This window comes from Corythoichthys intestinalis, chromosome 2 (assembly GCF_030265065.1).
Source record: "Corythoichthys intestinalis isolate RoL2023-P3 chromosome 2, ASM3026506v1, whole genome shotgun sequence".
Classification (NCBI taxonomy): Eukaryota; Metazoa; Chordata; class Actinopteri; order Syngnathiformes; family Syngnathidae; genus Corythoichthys; species Corythoichthys intestinalis.
Genome location: NC_080396.1, coordinates 6,638,654 through 6,666,116, shown reverse-complemented (window position 1 = coordinate 6,666,116; position 27,463 = coordinate 6,638,654).

Here is a 27,463-nt window from a genome sequence, read left to right as displayed (position 1 = left end):
ACTTGCATAGAAATCTCCCATCTCACCCTCTCACACGCTTTGGATGAAATCAATCTTGAATTGTGTCCATTTAGAGAAAATCCGGTGTACGCTCGGAGGCTGCGAAAATAAATTTTATGCAAGGTGGACCCCTTTCCTGGTGTCTGTCAAGGCCTTGAATTTCCCTCAGATTCCGGATATTGAGTTGTTTTACTTTTGTTGTTTTTTTTTTTTCAGGGCTGTCAAAATTATTGCGTTAACGGGCGGTAATTAATTTTTTAATTAATCACGTTAAAATATTTGACGCAATTAACGCACATGCCCCGCTCAAACAGATTTAAATGACAGCGGTGTAATGTGCGCTTGTTACTTATTTTTGGGTGTTTGGCACCCTCTGCTGGCGCTTCGGCCCAAATGATTTTGTAGGTTTCAGCACAATGAGCGAGCATGGTGTAATTATTGACATAAACAATGGTGAGCTACTACTTTATTTTTTGATTGAAATGTTTTTTTTTTTAATGAATAAAACGAAAACATTAAGAGGGGTTTTAATATAAAATTACGATAACTTGTACTAACATTTATCTTTTAAGAACTACAAGTCTTTCTATCCATGGATTGCTTTAAGAGAATGTTAATAATGTTAATGCCATCTTGTTGATTTTGTTTTAGGGCAGGGGTGTCCAAACGTTTTGCAAAGGGGGCCAGATTTGGTGTGGCAAAAATGAGGGGGCCGACCTTGGCTGACGTCCTTTACGTAGAACAATATATTCAAGCAAATTTTAGCAAGCCGTTCTGTGTGTCACATTTGCTTTATTATAGGGCTGCAGCTATCGAATATTTTAGTAGTCGATTAATCAAGTAATCGGATAAGGATCATGAAAACTTAAAGCACCTGAGCTGAGCCTCAAACGATTTTTTTTTATTTTTTATGAGGATCTGTGTACAACAAAAGAACAATTGGCTAACTTGGATAGAAAAAGTCTGCCTGCTTAAATGCTATAAAATGCTAAAGTGTTTTTTTTTTTTTTTTTTTACAATGCTCTTAACAAGTGGTTCAGACACATATTCGCACAAAAAAACGGCTAAATATACCTACATACTAAATTAAGAATGCATTAGTAAAACATTCGCGCAAACAAAAACTTAGCTTATGTTGGTCTTAACAGGGAGCAGTTGGATTCAGCCATGTGAAAAGAGGCAGACCAGAGGGCATCGTATCCACCCTCATCAGTAAAATTAAATGCCAACACTTTTAAAATCATCCATTACAATGCCACTTTAATTAAACGAATACTCGAAGCAACAAAATTTAGTTCGAATATTTTTTTCTAATCGAATACTCGAGTTAATCGATTAATCGTTGCAGCACTACTTTTTTTTTTTGTTTGTTTTAATTAATAATTTCAACAATTTTGCAAGTAGCTTTTGTGGCGTTCTCTTTCGACTCTCGGGCTCTTGCGAAATACTGCTGCTGTGAAATCAAACTAGCTTCAAGTTGCTTCAATTTCTCGCTACGTACAGTTGTGGTCAAAAGTTTACATACACTTGTGAAGAACATAATGTCATGGCTCTCTTGAGTTTCCAGTTATTTCTACAACTCTGATTTTTCTCCGATAGAGTGATTGGAACAGATACTTCTTTGTCACAAAAAAACATTCATGAAGTTTGGTTCTTTTATGACTTTATTATGGGTGAACAGAAAAAAGTGATCAAATCTGCTGGGTCAAAAATATACATACAGCAGCGCTAATATTTGGTAACATGTCCCTTGGCCATTTTCACTTCAATTAGGCGCGTTTGGTAGCCATCCACAAATTTCTGGCAAGCTTCCGGTTGAATCTTTGACCACTCCTCTTGACAGAATTGGTGCAGTTCAGTTAAATTTGAACTTGTTTCTTCAGCATTGTCCACAAGTTCTCAATGGGGTTTAAGTCAAGACTTTGGGAAGGCCATTCGAAAACCTTAATTCTAGCCTGATTTAGCCATTCCATTACCACTTTTGATGTGTGTTTGGGGTCATTGTCCTGTTGGAACACCCAACTGCGCCCAAGACCCAATCTTCGGGCTGATGACGTTAGGTTATCTTGAAGAATTTGAAGGTAATCCTCCTTCTTCATTATCCCATTTACTCTCTGTAAAGCACCAGCTCCATTGGCAGCAAAACAGCCCCACAGCATAATACTACCACCACCGTGCTTGACGGTAGGCATGGTGTACTTGGGGTTAAAGGCCTCACCTTTTCTCCTCCAAACATATTGCTGGGCATTGTGGCCAAACAGCTCGATTTTTGTTTCGTCTGACCACAGAACTTTCCTCCAGAAGGTCTTATCTTTGTCCATGTGATCAGCAGCAAACTTCAGTCGAGCCTTAAGGTGCCGCTTTTGGAGCAAAGGCTTCCTTCTTGCACGGCAGCCTCTCAGTCCACGGAGATGCAAAACACGCTTGACTATGGACACTGACACCTGTGTTTCAGCAGCTTCTAATTCTTGGCAGATCTGCTTTTTGTGATTCTCGGTTGAATCTTCACCCTCCTGACCAATTTTCTCTCAGCAGCAGGTGATAGCTTGCGTTTTCTTCCTGATCATGGCAGTGACAAAACAGTGCCATGCACTTTATACTTACAAACAATTGTTTGCACTGTTGCTCTTGGGACCTGCAGCTGCTTTTAAATGGCTCCAAGTGACTTTCCTGACTCGTTCAAATCAATGATTCGCTTTTTCAGATCCATGTATGTATATTTTTGACCCAGCAGATTTGATCACTTTTTCTGTTAACCCATAATAAAGTCATAAAAGAACCAAACGTCATGAATGTTTTTTGTGACAAAGAAGTATCTGTTCCAATCACTCTATCAGAGAAAAATCAGAGTTGTAGAAATAACTGGAAACTCAAGAGAGCCATGACATAATGTTCTTCACAAGTGTATGTAAACTTTTGACTACAACTGTATCTACCCTGTAATCTTGTCATACATGTCAGCGTGTCTTGTTTGATAATATCGCTTCATATTGAACTCTGTAAAAACAGCGACTGTCTCTTTGCAAATGAGGCAGACACAGTCATTGCGTATTTTAGTGACAAAATAGTCCTTGAAGCGCCGTTGCAGTCAACTTTTTTTTTTGTTGATTGTCACCATTTTAGAAAATTGGGTATAAAGGGCCACGTTGCTTAGAGTGCTGCTCCCTTTTAGTGGGTAAATAAGGAGCAGCATTTAGTATGTAAGCTACTTCATATGCTTGTAGCAGTACTGCTGACCAATTTATTAAGTCTGTGTGCGGGCCAGACGTTATTGATTTTATGACAGAGGCTGGGGGCCAGATGAAATCCGACCACGGGCCGCATTTGGCCCCCGGGCCGGACTTTAGACATTGCTGTTTTAGGGGGTATGTCCTCTTATATATTGAGGTCAAGTAGTTTGCAAGTTTGATTCCATTGCTCAGGAATGTATGTTCAATTTAATTGGTGCCAGGAAAAAAAATTGAAAAACAAAATAAAAATTAATTAATTAATAAAAGTTTAAAATATGCAAATGAATTATTTTTTTAAGTATTTTTTTAAACCTAATATTAGACATCAATTAATGATTCTCAGCTAAAAATGACAGACATTTTGAATAATAAATATAATTACTCAGCTTTTTATGGCTGGGTTGAAACAAAAGCATTTGCACGTCTGTAAACGGGGGGTTCCAGGGTAAAATGGACAAATTAAAAAGAGATCGGTGGCCCAATGAGCCATGAATCTGCTATTGCAGCAGCAATATTGACATATTGTTCTATCAAACACAACCGTTTTAGTTTTGGTTTAAAATACAGCAGTTTATTTTAAAGAGGGGTGCAAGAGCAGAAACTGCTTTTTCAGACTTGTCTGTGTTTTCTGCCATATACTGTACGTTATACAACAAGTCAAATATTGAAGTAAAAAAAAAAAAAAAAAAGGAAAAAAAACGTTATTTGCACATTAAGAATCAAGGTTAACCTACGGTGAGTAACACTGTTAACTGATCCAATCCCTTCACTCTCCTCCTCCTTTTGGGGTTGCTTACAGACAGAAACTGTGGTCTGCAGTGGGCATCATTGCAACGCTACGGGCAAAATTATAAGAGTAGACAAAAACTCGCGTGCACATCGCGTGCATGCGCCTTCAGCAATTTGCCACCCCGGGCAACCGCCCAACCCGACCGTGCCAGGAACCGCCATTGGTGTGGTATAACACACTATCTGAATGACAGCTGGGGGTAACATGTTAAGTGTTACAGTGTGTGTGTGTGTTATTCATTTCTGAGGATCCTCATAAATACCTCTCACCAGGTCATCAGCCACACTATGCGCCATTTTCCAGCGTGAGTCTGAGCTGTGGGCTGGCAAAGACGGGCCATGATGGATGCAGTGCGACGTCGCCGCTCTCTGCGCCGTGAGCTCGACTGATAACACCAGAAGCAGTCGGTGCTGCTTAGGAGTTATTCATACTAATGTGTTGGTTGATTTTTTTGTCCCCCAAGAGAATGAAATGTAAAGTAACAAGTCATTTTGTTAGGCTACTGTGGTAAAGGGAAAACGACGGGGTAAAAGTGCTTTTGTTGGGAATGACTGTAGATGTGGCTTTAGCTGAGACAGTTTTGTCCTTTATTTGGACAAAGTAAGAGACCTGTGTGTAACAGTAACTACTAGGGATGGGAATTGATAGGATTTTTACGATTCCGATTCCTTTATCGATATTGCTTAACGATTCGATTCTTTATCGATTCTCTTACCAATTCTAATTTGGGGAAAAAGAAGAACAAACGTTTTGATTGGCATCGAGTTTGTTTAATCAGAAGTCACAACCTTACAAACTCACAACGAGATCAAAAGTGGCCCAAAGCCTCAATGTTAACTCTGGCAATAAGTGGCAAATGCACAGGAATGTGTAACATTTTACTGAAACATTTATCTAACAGAAATAAAAAAAATATTGGTATATATTGGCAGATAGGTTGTTGTTCTGCCTTTGGCAATATGTGTTAAAGCAGGGGTCCCCAAACTTTTTCCTGTGAGGGCCACATAACTTTTCCCTTCTCTGATGAGGGGCCGGGGTCAGTTTGCAACAGAAAAAGTGTGACGATTGCAGAAGTGCATAAATGTAAAAAATTATTGTTTTTCAGAAAGCCACAATCAAATAACCCTTTCTGGATTCTTCACGGAATGAAAGTAAATAAAATAAAAATAATATAATATAATAATAATAATAATAATTAATAATAAAAATACTATTAATTAAATAGATAATGACCAAATAACCCTCTCTGAATTCTTCAAGGAAAAGGCCAGGAAATAAATAACACGACTGAGAAAAAAAAAAATTCAAAATGGCCGGACCAAATGTGGAGGCGGGTCGTATTTGGGCCGCCGGCCGCAGTTTGGGTTAACGTGTATTATTTTACCATTACATTGAATTGCATGCCTTTTAGTTTTTGTGGCGCTTACACGCTCAAGTGGGGGCACCCTTGCGCTTCCTCACGCGAAGAAGAACGCGCTCACATGAAGAAGAGCGCGCTTACACCCGAAGAAGAAATGCCGCATCCAAGCGAGTGAGCGAGTTAGTGAGAGAGGGAAACACTTCTACGAGCGTACGTTCTTTGTTAATGTTAATATCTACAGAGGCAACGCCTGTATGTATCATCTTTTGTGTTGTTGTTGTTGTGTTTCCACTCGCGATCGGACACTTAAATCCAGTTGTGTAGTGGTTTGAACGATGTGCTAATGCTAGCGAACGAATGCTAACCATTTATTACTGTTATTAGAAGCTAATCATCGCTGATTTACGTTGATGCAAACCTGTTTGTTATTGGGGACGAAATTGATTTGTTTTATTTCTATTCTTAGTTTCACTCTTCAAGTGATGGTTGAATAAAGTCAGCAAATTATACCATCGTCTTCTGCATCGTCATTTGGGAGTTTAGCTAGCTGTATAGCCAGGAATGAGCCTTAGCCTCTCTGTGAGGACAGCGCAGTCGTATTCCCTCCCGATGCAGTTATCTCCACCTTGCAATGACTGCAAGTCGCTTTGTTGTAATTTTTCCTCGTGAAGTGAAGACACACTTTCGAGCGTTTGAACCTACGTGCTGTCATTGTTATGTTTATGGCTGCAATGCTCGTGCTTACCCGTCGTAACCTTTCATTTTCACACTCTTTCCTGGTGAAGTGTAGTCAAACTTTGGAGCGAGTGGTTCTTGGCGCCATGCTAGTTTGATGCGTCTGGACAACAAGACACGTCACGACGCAATACGCGTCTTTAGGAATCGTTAAAGGGATCGTTAAGGCTTTTTCATTGTGATGTCGAGGCCTCGGAACACTCGGAACCGGTTCCGAATTGGAATCGGATTTCGATTCCCATCCCTAGTAACTACCATAACTTTTTTTTGCCAAAACAGCTACTTTTTCACTTCAGCTTTGAGCCCTGCAGCTTATAGTACACTGTGTTTTATTTATGAGCAAAATTTTCTTGCCAAAATTTGGTGGGTGTGAGCAAGGCCATAGGTTTGGTCTCAACATTGGTAGGGACGCTACAACAGCATAATCTGCATGTACACTTTTTGCTGAGGACAGGACATTAATAAAACCAAACAGATTATGTGAACGGGGATCAGGACTACATTTCCCATTTCCCATATCACAAAAGTGAGTACACCCCTCGCATTTCTGCAGATATTTAAGTATATCTTTTCATGGGACAACACTGACAAAATGACACTTTGACATAATGAAAAGTAGTCTGTGTGCAGCTTATACAGTATAATAGAGTTAATTTATTTTCCCCTCAAAATAACTCAAATTACAGCCATTAATATCTAAACCCCTGGCAACAAAAGTGAGTACACCCCCCAGTGAAAGTTGTCAATATTAACATACAACATGTCAACTGTCAATACCTTGTGTGGCCACCACTATTATCCAGAACTGCCTTTACTCTCCTGGGCATGAAGTTGACCAGAGCTTCACAGGTTGCCACTGGAATGCTCTTCCACTCCTCCATGACGACGTTGCGGAGCTGCTGGATCTTTGAGACTTTGCCCACCTCCACCTCCGGGAGGAAGCCTCTTCTGAAGACGGTACACAAGAAAGCCCGGAAACAGTTTGTTGAAGACATGTCAACAAAGCACATAGATTACTGGAACCATGTCCCATGGTCTGATGAGACGGGCGGGCTTTCTTGTGTACCGTCTTCAGAAGAGGCTTCCTCCTGGGGTGACAGCCATGCACACCAATCTGATGTAGAGGGTGGTGTATGGTCTGAGCACTAACAGGCTGACCCACCACCTCTTCAATCTCTGCAGCAATGCTGACAGCACTCCTGTAACGAGTCACATGACATTTGGGAGGGAAAATGACGAGCAGTACTCAATTTAGACATATAGGGATGTACGTAGTTTCTAAGGTGTGTACTCACTTTTGTTGCCAGGGGTTTAGATATTAATGGCTGTATTTAGAGTTATTTTGAGGGGAAAGTAAATTAACTCTATTATATAAGCTGCACACAGACTACTTTTTATTTGTCAAAGTGTCATTTTGTCAGTGTTGTCCCATGAAAGGATATACTTAAATACAGTGCCTTGCAAAAGTATTCGGCCCCCTTGAACTTTGCAACCTTTCGCCACATTTCAGGCTTCAAACATAAAGATATAAAATTTTAATTTTTTTGTCAAGAATCAACAACAAGTGGGACACAATCGTGAAGTGGAAGAAAATTTATTGGATAATTTAAACTTTTTTAACAAATAAAAACTGAAAAGTGGGGCGTGCAATATTATTCGGCCCCCTTGCGTTAATACTTTGTAGCGCCACCTTTTGCTCCAATTACAGCTGCAAGTCGCTTGGGGTATGTTTCTATCAGTTTTGCACATGGAGAGACTGACATTCTTGCCCATTCTTCCTTGCAAAACAGCTCGAGCTCAGTGAGGTTGGATGGAGAGTGTTTGTGAACAGCAGTCTTCAACTCTTTCCACAGATTCTCGATTGGATTCAGGTCTGGACTTTGACTTGGCCATTCTAACACCTGGATGCGTTTATTTTTGAACCATTCCATTGTAGATTTGGTTTTATGTTTTGGATCATTGTCCTGTTGGAAGATAAATCTCCGTCCCAGTCTCAGGTCTTGTGCAGATACCAACAGGTTTTCTTCCAGAATGTTCCTGTAATTGGCTGCATCCATCTTCCCGTCACTTTTAACCATCTTCCCTGTCCCTGCTGAAGAAAAGCAGGCCCAAACCATGATGCTGCCACCACCATGTTTGACAGTGGGGATGGTGTGTTCAGGGTGATGAGCTGTGTTGCTTTTACGCCAAACATATCGTTTTGCATTGTGGCCAAAAAGTTCAATTTTGGTTTCATCTGACCAGAGCACCTTCTTCCACATGTTTGGTGTGTCTCAGAGGTGGCTTGTGGCAAACTTTAAACGAGACTTTTTATGGATATCTTTGAGAAATGGCTTTCTTCTTGCCACTCTTCCATAAAGGCCAGATTTGTGCAGTGTACGACTGATTGTTGTCCTATGGACAGACTCCCCCACCTCAGCTGTAGATCTCTGCAGTTCATCCAGAGTGATCATGGGCCTCTTGGCTGCATCTCTGATCAGTTTTCTCCTTGTTTGAGAAGAAAGTTTGGAACGACGGCCGGGTCTTGGTAGATTTGCAGTGATCTGATGCTCCTTCCATTTCAATATGATGGCTTGCACAGTGCTCCTTGAGATGTTTAAAGCTTGGGAAATCTTTTTGTATCCAAATCCGGCTTTAAACTTCTCCACAACAGTATCTCGGACCTGCCTGGTGTGTTCCTTGGTTTTCATAATGCTCTCTGCACTGTAAACAGAACCCTGAGACTATCACAGACCAGGTGCATTCATACGGAGACTTGATTACACACAGGTGGATTCTATTTATCATCATCGGTCATTTAGGACAACATTGGATCATTCAGAGATCCTCACTGAACTTCTGGAGTGAGTTTGCTGCACTGAAAGTAAAGGGGCCGAATAATATTGCACGCCCCACTTTTCAGTTTTTTATTTGTTAAAAAGGTTTAAATTATCCAATAAATGTTGTTCCACTTCACGATTGTGTCCCACTTGTTGTTGATTCTTGACAAAAAAATTAAATTTCATATCTTTATGTTTGAAGCCTGAAATGTGGCGAAAGGTTGCAAGATTCAAGGGGGCCGAATACTTTTGCAAGGCACTGTACCTAATACTGGGTTCAACACCTCACATTACCGGCATTGCTTGCACACTCACCTTGCCCTATCATTACCTTATCTGACCTATTGTCCCTCCTCTTATCCTTAGGTTGCCAATGTGGTGTCCTCTAGTAAATACAGTTAGCACTTAGTACAGTTAGCACGATAGCACCATAAGCGGATTTTAAGGGCGGGCAGTCCCCCTCTTGTGGCTGAAAAGTGTCATTGCATGAAACTGACTTTCCTATATATAAAAAAAGTTGTAAAGCAATAAAACTGCAGCAAAAAATGAATGAAATGAACAAAAAAATATATTTTTATAATGCGTCAAAATTATTTTTCGAACAGATCATGTGACTAGCACCTTAGACAGTCATTTGCTTTGCATATCATTTTCCCCCCCAAAAAATATAGCAGAGGGCAATATTATTATTCAAATTATTTTTTTCTTTGATTGAAAATGTTTTTTTCGATTGAAGCAACTTTTTTGGGGTTTGAATGATTTAGACACAAATGTATTCCCCATAATATGGCCCAAACACAAAAAGGATTGCCTCAATCAAAGAAAACTTTTTCAATGAAAAATTAAGCAAATTTTTCAATCTCAAATATTTTTTCGCATTCAAAAATGTCTTCTATGATTGAAATTTTTTGTTTTTTGATTGAAGTGATTTTTCTTTTTGAAAAAAAAATTATTTTTTTTTTAAGCAACTTTTTTTTTAAATTGAATAATAAAGACAAAAACGTCCTAGCAAAAATGTGGACCAAACACAAATCCACTTTACTTCAATCAAAAAAGTTGCTTCAATCAAAAAAAAAAACAACAACAACAAAAAAACTTGACTCAATTTTTTTTAGTTCCAATTTTTGCATTCAGACACATTTTTTTTTTTTTTTTATTGAAGCGACTTTTTTTTTTTTTGATTGAAAATATTTATTTTGATTGAAGCAACTTTTTTTTTTTTACTGAAGCAACTGTTTTGTTTTGTTTTTGATTGAATAATAAAGACACAAATCTACCTCCATTTGGCTCTGCCCAGGGGATACTATTTTTGACTGGGGTAACTACATTGGCACGACACCGGCGGGTGTACCATAATCAATGGATGACGATCTTGGCGAAAAGTATTGCCTAAGCACCTTTATTTAGAATTCCCCTCAAGAATGATGGGAAACTTATTATTATAAATATTCTTGTAAGTTAATTTTATTGCTGACATTGCTTTCTCCTAATATACAAAACAACATGAACAACTATAGTGGGAGCACACTAGTCTTCCATGGCATGGCACTCAGATTCCCATTCTCCATGTCTAAGCAGCTAAACAGGACAGGTTACAAAAGAAAAAAAAAAAAAACCTTACGATTGGACGTCTATCACCGTCAATGTCCGTTAAACTTTCTAGGTTGGAGTCTCATGAACAGAAACCCAACTGTTGTTATTTGCAAAAATATACTGTATGAGACCAATGCCTCACAAAGAAAATTTTAATTATTGTTCGAATAAGATGTATTCATGAGTACTGCTTTTAACTTTAGGATTCGAATAACATCGCAAAGCCCTGGTCTAGCTTATTAGTTTCCTCACCACAGGTTTTTGGTTCATATTTCTCCATCTTTATAGAGAAAGGAAATTCCTGAGTGTAATGCAGATGAGGTATTTCCTCAAGGCTCCAGTAGATGTTCTAAGTTGACTCTCTTGTTTAATGGCAGACATTAACATGGAGACGGTTAATGTGACAACCACTACATGCTTGTGCCAAAATCTATTAGTTGCAGCGATCTCTCCTCGGGCAAACGTGAAATCCAGGAGGTAGTTGCCATTTGTACTCTTGTGCTGCTTGTAAGGGAATTATTCACTCTTGTCTGCAAGCTGCACGTGTGACAAGATTGCAGAATCGGGCCAATGAAATTACAGCTGTCAGCGCTGTGGTCACAGGTGCCAAAATCAGTTTGCCTGTTGTCAGGCTCTTTGTGTTGAAACGCGACGACCTTACGGAAAAACAAGCGATCCGGTCGTACGAATGAATCCTAATCGACGGTTAGAAGTCGCCGAGTGGACGGCTGTGTCGGCCTCGTCCGCAGCCACCTCACAACTCCTAGGCTGCTCACCCTCACCAGGTGGTTTGACTTTGCAGCCACTTTTCCACTTGAGGACTTAATGCAGACACGCAGTCCCAGCTGGAAGCCATTAAGCCCACAGCTCAGTCGTTGAGGCCAAGAACATAACACCACCTCAATCAGCTGGTGTTGGAGGCCTCCAGTGGAGAGGAAGCAAACAGGAAGCCATCGAAAGTATTTTATGTTCGCTTCTGGAAAGATAGTCACGTCATACAATACAAATAATACGTTCGTCCTCTGCCGTTTTCGAGACTAAATGCATTTGCTGGACGCCTTGCGACTCCAGTCACACTTAAACTTGACACAACTTTTCAGATGATGATATTATTAGTCATTACGATATTTGCCTATATTTCAAGTCTGCCACTATTCAAGAGATTTAATACAATATTTACACGTTCGACGAAAACAGTTACAATTCACCCGCTAATTGACACTGTATTTTGTGTTGAAATATATACCCTACCCACCGACGTCACAAAACCACGTGCGCGCTGTGTGGTTCCGCCCACTTGTCCGTCATTTTGTCTCTGTATTAGCATTGTTTTCAATTGATCGAGGAATTTAAAATGCATTTCATGGAAGACCCGGTGCTTTCTGATGCCGTAAACTCACTGGATGTGTTGCATAAAAGGCGTTATGTGGAAAAGCTTCGTTCTATACAGTCGCCAGATCCATATTTGATGCCCAAATCGATGTTTTTCGACCCACTATCTTCGCCCTGTCTGCCTGACATCTGCTACGCTGATATTTACAATTATCTTGTCCACACAAAATCAGCCTATTCCCACGAAAATTTGAAAAACTTCAAGAGCTTGGAGGCTTATAAATACTTCGTTGATGGTTGGGTGAAACAGGTCCTCGTTCGGCAGGAATCTATCTTGTGCTTGGAAAGGTGAGTTACGAAATTTTCAATTCAAAATCTTTTGTTATTGCTAACATCCACTGTCAAGTCTAATGTATTTCATGTCGTTTGTCAATGGAGTTAAGGCTTTTAATGTTTATATGGTTTAGCGATAGCACTCTCACTACATACATACGTGTATGTTGTCGGCGATTAGCTTAGCAATGATCTTAATTGTGGTTATTTGTCAGCCCCGTAGACGAGGCCAGTTTCTTTCACTTGGTACCAGCTAAATATTATTCAAAAAATAACGATGGTGGAAGAAAGGGAAGTCACAAACATCTTGAATTTGAAACTATGTCGTACTACGTCGTATGTTGTCGGCGATTAGCCTCGCAATGATCTTAATTGTGGTTATTTGTCAGCCCAAAACCCTCTAAGTATATCTTAAATGCATCTTACCGGATATAAAATGACTACTACATAGTCTGTGGTGATTTTTTGGTGCCCAGTTTTCACGTCGAATTGCAGCCGTCCATTTCGCTCTCCTCTTTGGATCCCTCGGAATACGGTAAAACTTCAAGTCTCTCCTTCCATCTTCTCTGTTAGTGCAACCAACAGCCACACACGCCTTCACCATTTTGATTATTAATGTTAAGGAGCAGAAAAACACACAGTAAATAGGAGAAATGTACGTAGCCGTAACAGGTTAACACTATGTTTTGACGGACAAGTGGGCGGTACCATTCAGGAGAGCGGAGTTGTGACGTCACGTGGGTAGGGTCTATAGTGGGGCAAATAAGTATTTAGTCAACCACTAATTGTGCAAGTTCTCCCACCTAAAAATATTAGAGACGCCTGTAATTGTCAACATGGGTAAACCTCAACCATGCGAGACAGAATGTGGAAAAAAAAAAACAGAAAATCACATTGTTGGATTTGTAAAGAATTTATTTGCAAATCATGGTGGTAAATAAGTATTTGGTCATTACCAAAAAGTTCATCTCAGTACTTTGTTATGTACCCTTTGTTGGCAATAACTGAGGCCAAACGTTTTCTGTAACTCTTCACAAGCTTTTCACACACTGTTGCTGGTATTTTGGCCCATTCCTCAATGCAGATCTCCTCTAGAGCAGGGGTCCCCATCTGCCGGGCCGCGGACCGGCGGTCCGTGGCGCATTTGCTACCGGGCTGCACAGAAATAATAATTTAATAACGACCGCATTCTGGCAGAATTAACCCTGTGCCCCTGCTTGACACACCAATATCCCTGTCTACTCTAGATATAATACTACGGGATTGATTAGAATGTCGTCATAGAAATCCATTGACTGGACTGCTAGCAGTACATCTTGTTTGTAATAACGTATTGCTAGGCCGCGGGCGCAGCACATTTGTTCCCGGAAATAATTAGCCCCCACACGAGCAAAGATGACTGGAAAACAGACGTCTTTGGAGATATTTTTACGGCGAAAATGGCACCTGACGAGCCTAAAACCTCGAAGACCCACGAACTGCGAAGGAGTGGATTCGTGACCCATTTGTCAATAAACCGAGTGATTCGAGCATATCTGTGCAACAGTAAGATCAACTTGTAGCGATCGCAACTGACGACGACCTTATTAAACGTACATTTGAGACAACAACTCTACCGAGGTTCTGGATTAAAGTCATTCTGGAATATCCTGACATCGCTACAAGAGCATTGAAAACCTTGCTACAATGTCTACATCGTATCTTTGTGAAGCGGGCTTCCTAATGAATGTTTAACGACAAGGCAAAGTTGTTAACGGTGAGAGCGGTGTGAAGTTGTTGTGTGCAGCTTACATGGCAGGATGTATCTGAGGAGAACCTTTCTACAAGTCTTCCATGATCAAACGTAAGTTAATATTCCTTTCTTTCAAGAAAGTTTGTCTGGTTTACTTTGGAATCGCTGCATTTGCGCATTTTGCGGCTATGTTTAACGTTACGTGCATGTGCAGAACCGCATCGTTGCAATTTTTGATGGGTTGTAAAATTTGTCAGAACACCGGTCCGTGAAAAAAAAGATCCAAATAACACTGGTCCGTGGTGCAAAAAAGGTTGGGGACCCCTGCTCTAGAGCAGTGATGTTTTGGGGCTGTCGTTGGGCAAAACGGACTTTCACCTCCCGCCATAGATTTTCTATGGGGTTAAGATCTGGAGACTGGCAAGGCCACTCCAGGACCTTGAAATGCTTCTTACGAAGCCACTCCTTCATTGCCCTGGCTGTGTGTTTGGGATCATTGTCATGCTGAAAGACACAGCCACGTCTCATCTTCAATGCCCTTGCTGATGGAAGGAGATTTTCACTCAAAATCTCTCGATACATGGCCTGGTCCCTTTGCAGAAAAGCAGCCCCAAAGCATGATGTATCTACCCCCATGTTTCACAGTGGGTATGGTGTTCTTCGGATGCAATTCAGTATTCTTTCTCCTCCAAACACGAGAACCTGTGTTTCTCCCAAAAAGTTCTATTTTGGTTTCATCTGACGATAAAACATTCTCCCAGTCCTCTTCTGGATCATCCAAATGCTCTCTAGCAAACCGCAGACTGGCCTGGACGTGTACTTTCTTCAGCAGGAGGACACGTCTGGCAGTATAGGATTTGAGTCCCTGGCGGGGCATTGTGTTACTGATAGTAGCCTGTGTTACTGTGGTCCCAGCTCTCTGTAGGTCATTCACTCGGTCCCCACATGTGGTTCTGGGATTTTTGCTCACCGTTCTTGTTATCATTTTGACGCCACGGGGTGAGATCTTGCATGGAGCCCCATATCGAGGGAGATTATTAGTGGTCTTGTATGTCTTCCATTTTCTAATAATTGCTCCCACAGTTGATTTCTTTACACCAAGCGTTTTACCTATTGCAGATTCAGTCTTCCCAGCCTGGTGCAGGTCTACAATTTTGTCTCTGGTGTCCTTCGACAGCTCTTTGGTCTTGGCCATAGTGGAGTTTGGAGGGTGACTGACTGAGGTTTTGGACAGGTGTCTTTTATACCGATAATGAGTTAAAACAGGTGCCATTAATACAGGTAACGAGTGGAGCCTCGTTAGACCTCAATAAGTATTTAGTCAACCACCAATTGTGCAAGTTCTCCTACTTGAAAATATTAGAGAGGCCTGTAATTGTCAACATGGGTAAACATCAACCATGAGAGACAGAATGTGGAAGAAAAAAAAACGGAAAATGACATTGTTTGATTTTTAAAGAATTTATTTCCAAATTAGTGTGGAAAATAAGTATTTGGTCACCTACAAACAAGCAACATTTCTGGCTGTCAAAGAGGTCTAACTTCTTCTATCGAGGTCTAAGGAGGCTGCACTTGTTACCTGTATTAATGGCACCTGTTTTAACTCATTATCAGTATAAAAGACACCTGCCCACACCTGTCAGTCACCCTCCAAACTCCACTATGGCAAGACCAAAAAGCTGTGGAAGGACCCCAGAGACAAAATTGTAGACCTGCACCAGGCATGGAAGACGGAATCTGCAATAGGTAAAACGCTGTACATGCAGGTTATGCTGTTATATGGTCCCTACCAATATTGAGAACAAGCCTACACCCTCACTATAATGAAAATCCAAAACTTTTACAACCGTAAGCGGTACTGAACTCCACAGTAGTTAATACTTTATCAATGAAGCTGAACATCCACTAGATGTCCCTAACATATGGTGCATAAATACTCCAAATCATTGGCTGCAATCCATGTTGATAAACATCCATTTCATTTGAACTGTGAAGTCTGGCCGAGAATAATCGTTTTTCTTTGGCATTGACGGCCATCAATGGCAAGGAATGAGTAAATAAAAGTAAACACACATACATGGCTACAACTACTAAATTAATAATAACTGCGATAAAAGATTTTTACTCTGATATTGTTTAACGCTCTTGTCTACTTGCATAACATATCTTTGTGGTGTCACGTTTTGGTCTGCTTGTTCAACGTAAGTTGTGTAACTTTCTCTCAAAACGTTTCTGTACTTGAGTTTCTGGGTGGTTTTTTTACTTTGTCAATTGACTCAGACTCATCCCGCCACGGTCTGGTCTGCATTTTGTGAAGAGTGTCTGCATCGAGGGTCTTAAGAGGTTTGTGAGGTCGCTGAAGACAGAGTCGGGCTGAACAGAAAGACATCTGTCTGGGCCTGGAAGGATTTCACGCTTCTGGTGATCCAGATGATTTAAGCTCTCCAGGGCTACCTGCTGGGAGAGGCTCCCAGAGGGTTAACCTGACACAGATGGATCCCCACGGCATTACTGAACACACGTATGGGGGGACAAACGCAAGCATGTGCGCGAATCCAAGTGTGGAAATACAAATGAAAAAAAAAACACTTATGTAAAGAAACACAATGGGGCACCAACACTGGCTACGTTTACGGTGGATCACGAAAGTGAGTACACCCCTCGCGTTTCTGCAGATATTTAAGTATATCTTTTCATGGGACAACACTGATAAAATGACACAATGAAAAGTAGTCTGTGTGCAGCTTATTTAATAGAGTTCATTTATTTTCCCCTCAAAATAACTCAAAATATAGCCATTAACATCTAAACCCCTGGCAACAAAAGTGATTACACCGCTTAGTGAAAGTTGTCAATATTAACATACAACATGTCAATTGTCAATATTTTGTGTGGCCACCACTATTATCCAGAACTGCCTTTACTCTAATGGGCATGCAGTTGACCAGAGCTTCACAGGTTGCCACTGGAATGCTCTTGCACTCCTCCATGACGATGTTGCGGAGCTGCCGGATATTTGAGACTTTGCGCACCTCCACCTTCTGCTTGAGGATCCCCCAAAGATGTTCTATTGGGTTCGAGTCTGGAGACATGCTTGGCCAGTCCATCACCTTTACCCTCAGCCTCTTCAGTAAAGCAGTGGTCATCTTGGAGGTGTGTTAGGGGTCATTGCCATCCTGGAACACTGCCTTGCGACCCAGTTTCTGGAGGGAGGGGATCATGCTCTGCTTCAGTATTTCACAGTACATGTTGAAGTTCATGTTTCCCTCAATGGAAAGTAACTCTCCAATGCCTGCAGCACTTATGCAGCTCCAGACCATGACATTCCCACCACCATGCTTGGCTGTAGGCATGACACACTTATTTTTGTACTCCTCACCTGGTCGCCGGTCCACATGCTTGAGACCATCGGAACCAAATGGTTAATCTTACTCTCATCAGACCATCGGACATGGTTCCAAGTAATCCATGTGCTTTGTTGACATGTCTTCAGCAAACTTTTAGCGGGCTTTCTTGTGCACCGTCTTCTGAAGAGGCTTCCTCCTGGGGTCACAGCCATGCACACCAATTTGATGTAGAGTGCGGTGTATGGACTGAGCACTAACAGGCTGAGCCCCCACATCTTCAATCTCTGCAGCAATGCTGACAGCACTCCTGCAAAGATCTTTCAAAGTAAGCATTTGGATGTGACACTCAGCACGTGCACTCAGCTTCTTTGGACGACCAACCCGAGGCCTGTTCTGAGTGGACCCTGCTCTTTTAAAACACTCGATGATCTTAGCCACTATGCTGCAGCTCAGTTTCAGGGTGTTGGCAATCTTCTTGTCGCCTTGGCCATCTTCCTGTAGCGCAACAATACGTCTTTTAAGATCCTCAGAGAGTTCTTTGCCATGTGGTGCCATGTTGGAACTTTCAGTGGCCAGTATGAGAGAGTGTGAGAGCTGCACTACGAATTTGAACACACCTGCTCCCTATGCACAACTGGACCTAGTAACAGTAACGATCACATGACATTTTGGAGGGAAAGTGACAAGTAGTACTCAATTTGGATATTATGTAGTTTCTAAGGGTGGTAGTCACTTTTGTTGCCAGGGATTTAGATATTAATGGCTATATTTTGAGTTATATTGAGGGGGAAATAAATGAACTCTATTATATAAGCTGCACACAGACCACTTTTTATTGTGTCAAAGTGTCATTTTGTCAGTGTTGTCCCACGAAAAGATATACTTAAATATCTGCAGAAATGGGAGGGGTGTACTCCCTTTTGTGATACACTGTACACTTTTTGCTGGGGACGGGACATTAATAAGACCAAACGGATTGGGTGAACAAGGGTGAGGGATACATGAATCATGATGTATGAACCTAATTAATTGATAGATTAAATGATCAATGCAAAATAAATCTGTAGTGACTTATACTAACTTTCATATGTATCAGTTCATATGATATATAGTTTGATTCAAACCTTTGTTTTCAAAAAGTACTAAAGAAAAAATTTGAAAACTTCCACAATAAATGTCTGGATTTTTTTGTTTGTTTGTTTAGCAAATTTAAATTGCGATATTTCAACAGAATTTAAATAATGTTAACATACACAATAATCTCTTAACTATCTAGGAATTCAAAAAATAAACAATTGTCTTACGACCACTCAACACTGTCTGTCTAAATAAAGAAATGAAATGCTGAAAAAAAACGGCTTCATTAGGGAATGCCAAAAAAAAATTTTTTAAACTACTAAGTTTTGTAGGTTAGCAAATTCATACAGTTTAATGTTATGCTAACTCCGATGCAGGTCGGACTTTCAGTAGCAAAATTAGTGGTGTGTTCCCCACCCCCACAACGCTGACGTGTTTTTACATTACTTACAGCAGTTGCTGCTGCTGCTGGCCGAAATAAAAATCTTAATATCCCTCGTCTTCGAAAGGGGAAGAGGAGGCAGCATGTTGTCGACATGTTGTGTATCTGTCTGGGCTGTGAGTGCGTGTGTGTGTGCGGGGGGGTTATGTCATCAACCAATCAAACGTGTTTGAGGGGAAAAAAATGGACCAGCACATTTAGCAAGTGAAAAGGGGTCAGTGTTAGCCTGAACATTTTCATTCATTTATTTCAGGCCATGATTCCTTGTCAAGACAAATATATACAGTGCTGCTCGAAAGTTTGTGAACCCCACAGCGATGGTCAGATTTTTTGTAAAAAAAACTAAAATAACCTTATTAAATGTTAAGTTATACCCAAATCCACAATACTGACATTCCAAATAATGGACTGAAACGAAAGAAATAGTTATATTGTCATTCTTTATTTAACAAAAGTGGTTGATTTAAGAAAAACTCAGATATCATGTGTGCGAAAGTATGTGAACCCCTTCAGTTAATAGGATATTGCGCCTCCTTTTGCAGAGATTACCTCAACCAAACGGTTTCTGTAGTGACTAATCAGCCTCTCACATCTACTTTGGGGGATTTTTGCCCATTCTTCCTTGCAGAACGCAGTCAGTTGAGAGAGGTTTGATGGGCGTCTGGCATGAACTGCTCGCTTCAGGTCCCGCCACAGCATTTCAATGGGATTTAGGTCAGGACTTTGACTGGGCCAGTCCAGAACACGAATCTTCTTCTTTTTCAGCCATTCCTTGGTTGTATTGCTGGAATGCTTTGGATCATTATCATGTTGCATGATCCACCTTCTGCCAAGCTTTAACTTCAAAACAGATGGCGTCAGGTTATGTTCTAGGATTTGACAATATTCCTCAGAATTCATGATTCCCTGGACTATGTGGAGTTGTCCAGGTCCTGAGGATGAAAAGCAAGCCCAGATCTTGACATTCCCACCTCCATGCTTCACTGTTGGGAGAAGGTTCTTTTGGTGGTATGCAGTGTTGACTTTTCGCCAGACATGGCGGTTTTGGTTGTGACCAAACAGTTCAATTTTGCACCTACATCAGTTGATGAAAACTTTTTAATTTAGTCTCGACAACACAACTGTTAAAAAAACAAAAAAAAAACTACTGAATTGATTGATTAGGAAATCAGGTTGAAATAATAGAAAATTCCAAAATGTTGAGGGGGTTCACAAACTTTTGAGCAGCACTGTACAGCTCATATAATCATGTAACAAAAAAGAGCAGCAAAGCTAAGTAACATTGCAACATCAACTACATGCCTGAAAAGGAGAGGGAAGAAGAAAATGTATTTAATCCCACCCCTATTCTCATCTAATTAAGAACAAAAAATTCTTGCAACATAATGAAAGTAATTCACTTAATAATGGTAAGGTCAATTGTATCCTTACAACATATGGGAAGGCAATCGAAATTACCTATATAACTGAACTTATTATAAAATGCCAATAAGGTTCCTTAAAAATTGGTGGGGATAATTTGAGCATCCTGAAAAGTTGCTAGTGTCATGTCCCTACCGTCCCTACGCAAATCTACGCCCTTGAGTCCACTCACCATTTCTGAGATGGTTATGCTCCCACTCAAATTAATTTATTTGATTTTTTCCCCTTATAATCAAGCAGTCAATGCCTGCAAGTCAAAACTCAAACCAATGAATCTGCCTAATGCCTCTTCGGTTGCGGAAATCTATTTTGGTGACTTTTAAGCAAACATTCGAATCAAGTCACTGCGTTTCCTCGGGGAGTACCTTGCTTTCTCGTTAGTCCACAAGCAGCTTTGTTTAACACATATTAGAGGTTAATTACCATCAGCCCACAGTCATAATGAGGACCATATTGACCTGTGGCTATATGTATTGCAGCCGTAAATGGAAAAACAATCAACCCACTTATCTCAGTTTACAGCTCTGGCTTTTTGCATAATTGTAGTCCAATTTGGAAATACTGCACGATGATCCAAAGTACCACCTAATAAAATAACTATCCATGTACTACCATGCATAACAATACAATAGTGTAGTGTTCATAGACAAGATTGTTTCAATTCCTGAGAGCGTTAACCCTTTCATGCACCAATTATGATGCAAACGGACATGACTGAAGAATTGTCAACAAAGCACATGGATTACTGGAACCATGTCCTATGGTTTGATGAGACGGGCGGGCTTTCGTGTGTACCGTCTTCAAAAGAGGCTTCCTCCTGGGGTGACAGCCATGCACACCAATGGCGTACCGCACGCATGCTATTTTTAGACCGTGACGTCGCATCGTAAAGCGGAAGCGGGACATTATAGACCCGCCCTCGCATAGAAACAACGTAATTTGTGCCACTTTTCTCTGGTAATCTTTCAAACACGAACATGTCGATCACGCATTGCTTTATTGGAACTTGTAGAAACGACTCTAGACATTACGACACATAAAGGATGTTTTCTTCATACATTTCCGGAAACCAAAAACTCAGGATGAAAAAATGTGAAGACCGAATCAACTTGCGCGGACTTTAACACCAGCTCAGTGAATCCATTCACATATCATATGCTGTAAACATTTTGTTGGGTTGTCATGGTTTTTCAGAGGACAAAGAGGTAAGCCATTTTTATATTTTTAACATATTTTTTTAGCGTAACGTTGTGCCGTACTGCTTCTGTCTGACAATGAATGACCTGAAAAGAATTACAATGGTATCTGACTGCCACTGTTACCGTTTCTGTTATATATATATATAACAACTTTGTAAGGGGGAAGTGTAAATAAATTATAGAATTAAGATTTGTTATCAATGAAAAAATTAAAAGTGTTTGTTGGCTGTCACTGAGTAGCATTTGCGATCGCTACACAAAACTAACTAAATTACCTCCAAGAACAGTCAGAGACGTAGGACAACCAGAGGATATTTAGGGCTGTCAAAATTATCGCGTTAACGCGCGGTAATTAATTTTTTTTAATTAATCACTTTAAAATATTTGACGCAATTAACGCACATGTCCCGCTCAGACAGTATTCTGCCTTTTGGTAAGTTTTACAGCAAGGCTTTTTTGCTGTCCAACAGCGAACTCTTGTGGTCGCTTTGCGACATGGTTTATTGTTTTCTTGCCAGTTCAATATGGCTGCACGACGTCTCGGGCTGATAATGTTGTGCTTATATGATCCTTGGACAAGATTTGTCCGTAAGTATAGTTGTTGTAAAGAATGTACATATTATGTTAGTAAGCAAAATGTTCTATTTTTTGTATGAGACGCTTTTTGTTTATGTTTAGTGAACCTGTATAGCGTGCTAAGCTAACGTTGTTGCTAATGCAATGCTTGTGTACTTTTTTTTTGTAGTTTTACGATGGTCTAAAGAGGACAATGGTTTGAGGCTATTTTATTAATAAATCAGATGAAAAAGGAAGAAGTCTGATTATTAAGGCGTCGTTCACTAGCTGTCTAGCTTTGGAAAAAGTAGACGCTTCAGAGTGAGGACAGCATAGACAGATTTACAGTGCCTTGCAAAAGTATTCGGCCCCCTTGAATCTTGCAACCTTTCGCCACATTTCAGGCTTCAAACATAAAGATATGAAATTAATTTTTTTTGTCAAGAATCAACAACAATTGGGACACAATCGTGAAGTGGAACAACATTTATTGGATAATTTAAACTTTTTTAACAAATAAAAAACTGAAAAGTGGGGCGTGCAATATTATTCGGCCCCTTTACTTTCAGTGCAGCAAACTCACTCCAGAAGTTCAGTGAGGATCTCTGAATGATCCAATGTTGTCCTAAATTGCCGATGATGATAAATAGAATCCAAATGTGTGTAATCAAGTCTCCGTATAAATGCACCTGCTCTGTGATAGTTTCAGGGTTCTGTTTAAAGTGCAGAGAGCATTATGAAAACCAAGGAACACACCAGGCAGGTCCGAGATACGGTTGTGGAGAAGTTTAAAGCCGGATTTGGATACAAAAAGATTTCCCAAGCTTTAAACATCTCAAGGAGCACTGTGCAAGCCATCATATTGAAATGGAAGGAGCATCAGACCACTGCAAATCTACCAAGACCCGGCCGTCCTTCCAAACTTTCTTCTCAAACAAGGAGAAAACTGATCAGAGATGCAGCCAAGAGGCAAATGATCACTCTGGATGAACTGCAGAGATCTACAGCTGAGGTGGGAGAGTCTGTCCATAGGACAACAATCAGTCGTACACTGCACAAATCTGGCCTTTATGGAAGAGTGGCAAGAAGAAAGCCATTTCTCAAAGATATCCATAAAAAGTCTTGTTTAAAGTTTGCCACCAGCCACCTGGGAGACACACCAAACATGTGGAAGAAGGTGCTCTGGTCAGATGAAACCAAAATTGAACTTTTTGGCCACAATGCAAAACGATATGTTTGGCGTAAAAGCAACACAGCTCATCACCCTGAACACACCATCCCCACTGTCAATCATGATGGTGGCAGCATCATTGTTTGGGCCTGCTTTTCTTCAGCAGGGACATGGAAGATGGTTAAAATTGACGGGAAGATGGATGCAGCCAAATACAGGAACATTCTGGAAGAAAACCTGTTGGTATCTGCACAAGACCTGAGACTGGGACAGAGATTTATCTTCCAACAGGACAATGATCCAAAACATAAAGCCAAATCTACAATGGAATGGTTCAAAAATAAACGTATCCAGGTGTTAGAATGGCCAAGTCAAAGTCCAGACCTGAATCCAATCGAGAATCTGTGGAAAGAGCTGAAGACTGCTGTTCACAAACACTCTCCATCCAACCTCACTGAGCTCGAGCTGTTTTGCAAGGAAGAATGGGCAAGAATGTCAGTCTCTTGATGTGCAAAACTGATAGAAACATACCCCAAGCGACTTGCAGCTGTAATTGGAGCAAAAGGTGGCGCTACAAAGTATTAACGCAAGGGGACCGAATAATATTGCACGCCCCACTTTTCAGTTTTTTATTTGTTAAAAAAGTTTAAATTATCCAATAAATTTTGTTCCACTTCACGATTGTGTCCCACTTGTTGTTGATTCTTGACAAAAAATTAAAATTTTATATCTTTATGTTTGAAGCCTGAAATATGGCGAAAGGTTGCAAGGTTCAAGGGGGCCAAATACTTTTGCAAGGCACTGTAAATGACAGTAGAGTAAAATGCCCACTACAGTCCTTATGTACCGTATGTTGAATGTATATATCCATCTTGTGTCTTATCTTTCCATTCCAACAATTTATTTTACAGAATATATGTATAATTTACAGAAAAATGTGGCATATTTTATAGATGGTTTGAATTGCGATTAATTGCGATTAATTACGATTAATTAATTTTTAAGCTGTAATTAACTCGATTAAAAATTTTAATCGTTTGACAGCCCTAGATATAATATATATGAAAGACAGGGCTGATGGTAAAGGATAGCTTGTTGAATGTCATTCAGTCACGTCGATAAAAAGCTAAATCTATGCTTACCCAGGCTCGTTCTTTTCGTCTTTTTCAGCCTTCGACACTCAAGCCATCTCTTTAACTGAACATTTTTATGTTCTTCCACATCTTTGCCAGTGAATTTGGCACCAGACACATCATTTTCGGAGAGAATTGGTAGGTTTAGCTCTGCAAACATCTCCTTCGTACACGATTTCCATTCATTTCCTATTAGGGACAACCGGTGGCTTGTCCCTACTTAGCAACAGTAGCTAATGTCATGAATATTAATGAACAGAAATGACGTGTTGCGTGCGGTACGCCATTTGATGTAGAGTGCGGAATATGGTCTGAGCACTAACAGGCTGACCCCCCACCTCTTCAATCTCTGCAGCAATGCTGACAGCACTCCTGTAACGAGTCACATGAAATTTTGGAGGGAAAATGACTAGCAGTAATGAATTTGGACATTTAGGGATGTATGTTTTTTCAAAGGGGTGTACTCACTTTTGTTGCCAAGGCTTTAAATATTAATGGCTACTAGTCCTTCTCAAAAAATTAGCATATTGTGATGAAGTTAATTATTTTCTGTAATGTACTGATAAACATTAGACTTTCATATATTTTAGATTCATTACACACAACTGAAGTGGTTCCAGACTTTTATTGTTTTAATATTGATGGTGTTGGCAAAAAAGTAAGCCATTTGGCTTTGACTTTTAATACAGTGGGAGACGAGGAAAGAGCACTCTGTTTACTTTGTCTAAAAATTATTGCAGCGGACAGCGGGAAGCCAAATCAATTAAGACATCACTTAAGGGCATTACACCCCAATCTCATGGATAAGACTCTTAATTGTTTTTCCACAAAAACGTGCCGAATATTGCCAAAAATCGTCCCGCTTTGTCAGTTTTACATCAGTAAATCACTGAGCACTGTTAGCATGCTCAGTGCAAAATAACCCCACAACATTGCATACATTGCAAAGGAGGTACTACTGCGAGCAGCAAAAATAAAAACTGTCCCTCTGTCCAATGACACTCTCGTTTTGCTTCTATTCAGTTTTGTATTTTCGGTTAAATTTTTGGCATATTGTCCTCATAAGTTGATGTTTCTAATCAATTTGAATTTATTATTATGTATTGATTTTATTACATATTATTATTGCGTTTCAAATGGTCAAAAGGTACCTTGAGTATTTTTACAGTTTGGATTTGACTTTGACTTTTTTTTTTTTTTTAATTCAGGCAAATTGATGCGTTTTAAGTCTTTTCTGTTACAAACAAAAATGTTTATAAAGTTATAAGTTGATCTATGTTTCTTTAATAGTAAAAAGGACACAATGTTAGGCAAAGTTGTATTTATAATAGTAATTTTATTAACAAATTATACTATTTACAGTGGCGGCAGAGAGTTGGGAGGGGGGGCAAAACATTTACGTCCTCCTGGGGGGGGGGGGGCATAACAGAAAATATTTGAGAAGCACCGCCTTATACCACCATTCAATGAATTTTGTACAGTTCTGAATTTTTTTTTTTTTTAAACGTATACCTTTGCTGTCACCGTTATAGTTTACCTAGCTAGCCGCTACCGCTAGCCCCAATGCCACTCTTAACACTTAAACATCACCAAAAACAAAAGTGATTAGCTACCTATTGACACCTACTGATATGGAAGAGCATTGCATGATTACCACAGACACCAGATTTTTCAAATTCATTTTCCCAAAACATTTTTACATCAATTACCGTAATTGCCCGAATATAACGCGCACTTTTTCCCCCCAAAATAAACCTGTAAAATCATGGTGCGCATTATAAACGGGTACAGGGATGGCGACAAAAATATAAATATATTATATACAGTGCCCTCCATAATTATTGGCACCCCTGAAAAAGATATGTTTTTTAGCTTCTAATATTTTTTTTATTATTGAAATAATATGGGACCTTAATGGAAAAAAGAGAAAAATCCAACTTTCAATACAAGTGCATTCATTCAGTGGGGAAAAAATTCCATATAAAGAAAAAATTATTTGACATCAAATAATGTGTGTCACAATCATTATTACCCCTGGTGTTAATACTTTGTACAACCCCCTTTTACCAACAAAACAAGGTCTGGGGACTGAGATGGCCATGGGAGGAGCTTGATTTTGTGTCTGGTGAACCATTTCTGTGTAGATTTGGCCATATGTTTAGGATCATTGTCTTGCTGAAAGACCCAGTGTTGACCCATCTTCAGCTTTCGGGCAGAGGGCAACAGATTTTGATTTAAAATGTCCTGGTATTTCAAAGCATTCATGATGCCATGCACCCTAACAAGGTTCCCAGGGCCTTTGGAAGCGAAACAGCCCCACAGCATCACTGACCCACCCCCATACTTCACAGTGGGTATGAGGTGCTTTTCAGCATGCCCATCTTTTGTGGCACGCCAGACCCACTTAGAGTGTTTGTTGCCAAAAAGCTCAATCTTGGTCTCATCTGACCAAAGCACACGGTCCCAGTTGAAGCCTGGGACCGTGTGTATTTTTGCTCTGATTGGTCGAATGATTTCGTCTGTGTTAAATTCTGCTTTTTTCACTCTTCATAAAGCACAGAATTTAGTTTCTTGAACTCATTTGAGTCAACGTTTATTGCAGCTCCGCAAACGTAACACAACACAGACTTTCTGTGTCCGTCAACTATATCCCTCCCTTGGGAAACGCAAATCCAAATAACAATAGTTCCTATTGTTACATTCTAGTCAACAGCGATGCGCTCTTCTGATTTCCGAACTAAATCACCATTTTTATTTTACCGTATCAATCCATGGAAGAAACATTCATTCATCATGATGAAACGAGCAAGTTATACAGCAGCCTTTAAAAGAAAAGTCACATCTGTTTTGTTTTCTCCTGGATCCTGGTAAGTTGAAGAAGTTGTCAGATCATATTATTACCGTACATATTGTCAGTTTAACTTGTGTTTCACCAGTCAGTAAAATGACATTTCTGTATCTGTACACGAGCTCTGTTTTTCTATTTATTGGTGCTAAAATTAGGGTGCGCGTTATACACGGGTACAATAATTTCCCCTAGATTTTACAAGTAAATTTGGAATGCGCGTTATACACGGGTGCGCCTTATATCTGGGAAATTACGGTAGGTGAAAGTGGATGATTTTCCACGCTGCGACAAAGTGGTCAACAACACTGGTCTATCCCAATGGCAGCAATAATTTGTATAGCCACA